Below are 6,000 nucleotides of genomic sequence, written 5' to 3' on the forward strand. Positions count from 1 at the left end.
AAAGCTCGGTCGTAATAAAGTTTAAAGGAATTATTTTCAAGCACTGCCTTTGGCTAGTATTTATAGTAGGGTACATAGCTGTTTAATAATTATTAGCCAACTTTTGGTGTCTGATATCGCACACATTGTGCCGCTGCAGGTAGTCAACAAGTAACATTTTCAAGTTTTGGTTAAAGTTAATTAATTATAAGTAAAAGTTATTATTGGAGATATTGAGAGAGGTATATCATTTGCCACACCTAGTGTGATTGTGTAAACATCTGATATTTACGCCTTCCTGTTAAAGAACTCTCTCAATTTTATTAGCTGCCGAGGGCGCAGATCTATTATGTCAGCGATCATCATCCTGTTATAGGTAAAGTTCTTCGTATAGTTGAGGCTCTGATGTTGTGTATCTTTTGTTTTGTATCTTTCTTTTCTTTCTTAGTCATCATTGTACGAGTAGTTCGTTGCAGTTCTTCAAGCTCGGTGTTGGTCTTCTTTAAAACTTCAAAGGTATTAGTCAGGACGGGCACAGCATAAGTGTTTATTGTTGTAACGAGATTCCCTGCATCTAACTCTGTTCTTAGTAGCGCTTTTACTCGTTTGAGGTACTGATCCTCGATCCTCGTTTTGCCTTATTTATCTTGTAGCAATTTAGCTTGTTGATATCCCAAATATTTCTAAGTTCCATCCTCGTTCATAGCTTGGATTATATCCGCATTTGCTAGCGGAACATCACCAATAATGCCTCCTTCAATGTGAATGGCTTTATATTTTTCTATTCCGAATATCGTTTGAGAAGGTGTAAGTTGCATCAATTAGGTCTTTTAGCTGCCTATCGTTTGCAATGTAGAGTTTGATGTCATCCATGTACATAAGATGGGAGATAGTCTGGTGGTTTTCTCTTCTAGATATAATGTTAAATCCCTTTCCTGTACTATACTGGCAGAGGATTCATGACCAAGCAAAACCAGATTGAGCTCAATGAGTCATTCTGGAAAATTCCTCTCTTAATATGTATGTATTTCATTGGTGGTGAGAGACTGTGATCCATTGACTAGTTTTAGGTTTGTTCTCTATTGTTGCTTAATAGTGGAAATTAATAGTGGTACGGTCAATTTTGTACATCTCCAACACGTCTAGGAGCCAGGAGTGGGGCACGCTATCGAAGGCTTTCTTATAGTCTATAAAGGCGGGTAAAGGTTTCGGTTCTTTTCCTGAACTTGCCTTAGTATTGCCGAATCGATCACAAGTTATTCTTTACAGCCCTGATTCTCTCTGATCCATCCCTTCTGCTCTTTAACTAACAGATTATTGTTTTGCATATGATGGTAAATTTTGTTACCAATGCATCCTGTTAAGATTTTATACATGATCGGCAGACGGGTCTTCTGTCCTATTGCTTTTCAGGAGCATAGTTGTCGATTCCAGCATAAGGAATGCAGGTGTTCTCTCTGCATGGTGCATAATTGCAGTAAACTGCCGAGCGAGATGTTCATGGAGGACGTCAAATTTTTTGTACCAAATTTTGTGGATGTTTTCTACTCCTGGCGACTTCGAATTATTTGTGTTTTTGATGATGCTGGTGAGTTTTTTTTGTAAAGCTATAAAATTTTATTTGGGGTGTTATAATTGCGTCCTGATGTGTATAAAATCATGTTGCATATGTTTGATCAGTACCTGGTGAGAAGTTCGTTGTTCGGCAACCTTTTGTAAGTGTTGGTAACGCTATCATTATCTCGATAAAACTGCCTTTGGTTGTTGTTGAAAAAGGTATTTTGTCGTTTTCTCTTTGACTCTTTGAGTACTTAATGTATCTTCGCAGGCGCTTTATTTAGCTTTTAGTGTCTGCTTTAGTGTTTCTATACACTCAGACACAATTTAGTGATGGATTTGATCGGTATGATTTATGCCAATCTTCTTATAGATATTCTTTATGCGAGTATTTAGTCTTCTAAATAGTTTATCATTTCTTTGGAATTCTGTTATTCTTTCCAGTTCTTGCATCAATTCGGCAGGTTTTTTCTCGATTCTTCTCTGCTATATAGGTTTTTGCCATTGACTGGCCTTTTTGTTAATACGCCTGTTTGTAGCATCGAATAACTGCAATAGCTGCGCAGTATACCAGTGTAAGAAGTTTTTCCAAAGTATAATGCTCCGCAATGAATTCTCATATGGTCGTTTATGGCCTAAGGACGACATGTGTGTCTTTAAGGCCATAAACAACATTAGTTCTAAGTTTCGGGAGTTTTAGTCTTTGTGTCATCAAACTCAACCAAAGCTCTTTAGAGTTCCAAAAGGAAGTTCCAGAGGATGGCGACGTTGGTGAGTATCAGGTTCGGTAACTTCGTCATCGCCCGTAACATTTTCATTTCGTGCTTCCACAGAATTCTCTAGAGAATGCAGTATTTGCCGCTGTGTGTTCACTTTGAAGGTTCATCTGCATCTCTTCTTTCAGTTTTTCAAGAGTTACCCTGATAACAGGCTGTTTTGAACAATTACTCGCCTTTGGTCAGCAATTTCCTGCTCGATTATATTTTGCAATTCGGGGTATACTTGGATATGAATTACTATACTTGATTGGCGGTTCTGTAGGTGGTTTAATTTGTTTCAAACTTTGTCATTTTATAGTAGGAGCGCATTATAAAAGAATTCATATCTTTGGCCCATTTAAGCCGCTTCCTCGGCTTTCCAGCTTTTGTGGTCTGAGGAATATTGACTTGCGTCTTTTTAGAAACAGTGCTAGCTGATTCTGTAACGTTGAATAGATTCGTTGCATGAGCGTAGAGAATGAAACGTAACTCATTTAATACAGAGAAAATTTAAATAAAAATAACCAGGGGCCGTATTTTTGAAACCATTCGACTTTCATTTGCATACGAAATTAGAGGATTTCGTACGAAAAATCGATATTCGTATTTTCCACCGCTACGTATGCGAACTTTTTCGCATGCGGTGTCTCGAATGGGTATATACCATTTCAAAGTTCGTGTGCGATTTTCAAGTTGATTCTGCCACTTGTCTTGTTTTGATGTAAACTAGCTTTGTTTTTTTTTTTTTTAATTTGTGTGAGTTGGTTAAGTATTTTCGTAGTGTTTTTTTTGTTATTTATTGAAAAAAAATAATAATCAAACGGCAAGATTAAACAATCTTGTGCAAAGAAACGTTGTCGACGCACTGGAAGAGCCTGAAACTCTAGCAGATAGAAGGAATAGGATGTGCTCTTTATGTGCTCCAGAGACTGTGTAATCTGTCCGCTACTTTTATCCACAAGGCTTGTGCAGCTTTAGCTGAAAAATCTTGGGTGAATTTGCCCGACTTTAATTCCGGGTGCTCTTCCATAAATGAAATTAGTTCTTTCTTTTGCTCACTCGACACAAAACCGCAATATTTTTTATTTTTTGAATCCATCTTAAAAAAAATCAATTCGATAAACCCAAGAAACGCCATGAAAAAAACCTCAAAATTTCCAGATGTTTTTAAACTTAAATTTTAGGTTAGGTTAAAAAATCTTTATCGTCTTCATCCCGTTTGACATGGCCTCCAATAGCATTCGACTTTGCTCCGTTGCCACTACATTTCATATTCGTATGCGAATGAAATTTCGAATGCTCTTCAAAAATGCACTTTTTAATTCGTGTGCGAATTTTGCCGCTCGACTTTGTTCGCATTCGAAGATTTTCGCATGGTTTCGAAAATACGGCCCCAAGCCAGGATGTAAAGAACTAAACAAATATCAGCTGACAGTTGGCAATGTTAATATTTGCAGTCTGACAATTTGATGACAGATAAAATCTCTAATCTCAAAACCATCTGGATTCATATAATGAAAACAGAACATAGGATTGTAGTACTCAAATCGATTTCAATACGTGATAAAAACGTAATAACTTTACAGTGACCGTTTTAAACTTTTGTGACTCATACCGTAGATGTAAAATTCTGTCGTTTTTATTCTTTTTACGTCTTTGTAACTTTTTCTACGCCACATATCGTTTAGGCGCTGTCTTAGTACAGTACATACTTCCACCTGGATTAAAGTGAACTCAAGTTTAAACATGAAATACTTCTACTTCCACCGTACACTCCTAGTGGAGAAGTTTCTAATAAAAAAATTAAGAAGAAAAAATGACTATAATATGTGGGTCATATTTCTGAAAAGGGAGATCGCTTGCTTTGCTGTTCTTTTTTAAATCATTAAATTATATGTATTTTAAAAGACTTTTCATTTTACGGCCTAATTTTAGAAAACAACAATAACATTTATAATAAGCGAATAGGCATTGTATTGAATTAGAAAAGAAAACATAATAAAAACTGTAGGTAGTTAAGAAAATATATTATATACATATTACAATGTAACCGATTTTTTCAATGTATCATATCATTAGAGACTTTAAGTGTAAATGTATCGAATAATACGCTTCTCTTAGTATCGCATGACTCATAAAAGTACAATTTATTAATAATGTAAAGGTATGATTTAGTTGTCTCTTCCATCATCATAGTTTTGGACCAAAAAGTGTTTGTCATATCTTGTTCGATTTTAAGCAGTTATTTTTTCTACCCTTTTACATTTTTACTACCATTTCTAACTTATTGCTAAAATATTTAATAAAACAGGCAAGCAGGTTTTGGGAAATTACGTATCTGTAAGCAATCCCGAAATTATGAATTTTACTTAATCATAATGATAACTATTATCTATTAAAAATCTAGTTTTAAACTGTAAATCTAAGTTGCTATTGTGGTCCTAATATATTGTAATTTCCCTGTTAGATTGTTTTATTTTTGTTGCTAAGTTGGAAATTTTTTTATATACAAAACGTACGTTATGTGCGTTTGGTTCTTGCTATGTAAATTTTTATGTATAAATAGTAGATACTTTGACTGACGATCGTACTGTAGTATTAATTTAATAACTAGCCCATGCCCATAATGATTATTGTTAAAGAAGTTTTACATACATGTTATATAATATATTATATTGATATTATACTACTGATGTAGTTTAAGAAATAAAAACGGTGCGAGCAGGACTGGTTTGTTGTTTTTTATAAAAGTCCTAAAATCCTTAAAAATTTAAATTCTTTCATAGAATTTCTCACATATTTGGAGATTTATTAACCTTATTTGAGGTGAAATATATATTAAAGATACTAATAGTAAGGTACCATCGGTTAATAAAGCCAGGATAACATTCTTGCTTTTTCATTTAATAACACATACACATTTTCAACTTTCGGTATATAAAAAAGGTAACTAAGGTATTTGTTGTAACAAAATATTAATGAACAGAACCTTAAAAAACATATGATACCACTTAGAAACTAGAATAACAAAAAAATTCATTTTGGCCTTATTACCAGCCTAGGCCGAACTTAACATTTGTTAATTACCGCCTAAAAAAAGCAAAAAAAAAAACAGTTATTCTTAAAAAAAGAGAGACTAAAAGTAAACAAGGTATCTAAAAAAAAATTGTGGGAGGCATTGCGGAAAAATAAATTCCTCGGTGTCATCTGCAGTAAGGCCGACGCATTCCTCATGCACCCATATTCCCCATAATACAAAGGTTCGCATGTCAGCTACATAAGCCTTATCACAAACGGAGCACATCCAGTCTTCTTCTCTAGCAGCTCTGCTAGTGGTCGGCAATTCAGTCGATTTCCTTGATAAAGTGGTTTTAATTTTTTTAGAACTGCGATCTTTAAAAACATCCCTTTTTACTTTCTGAGCTCAATAGTTCAGGGCTTTTTTTCGTGGTTTGGTTTTAACTGGCTGCATATCGGGAGTAATGAGCTCTTTAGCAAATGAGTTATTTAGACATTTTGCTTTTTTTTCGATTATTTGAGCTAATGGAAATTCATCTTCTGAGTCCCAGTGGTCTTCCAAATTAGGCGGATTACTGATTGCAATATTAGACAAATTGGGGGAATTGTTTTCTTTATTGTGACTCTGCGTAGAAAGACTGGGAGCAAATGCACACTCCGGTATTGCATTTTTGTTAAAAGGGAGATC

Source organism: Anthonomus grandis, chromosome 4, assembly GCF_022605725.1.
Source record: "Anthonomus grandis grandis chromosome 4, icAntGran1.3, whole genome shotgun sequence".
In the NCBI taxonomy this organism is placed as follows: domain Eukaryota; kingdom Metazoa; phylum Arthropoda; class Insecta; order Coleoptera; family Curculionidae; genus Anthonomus; species Anthonomus grandis.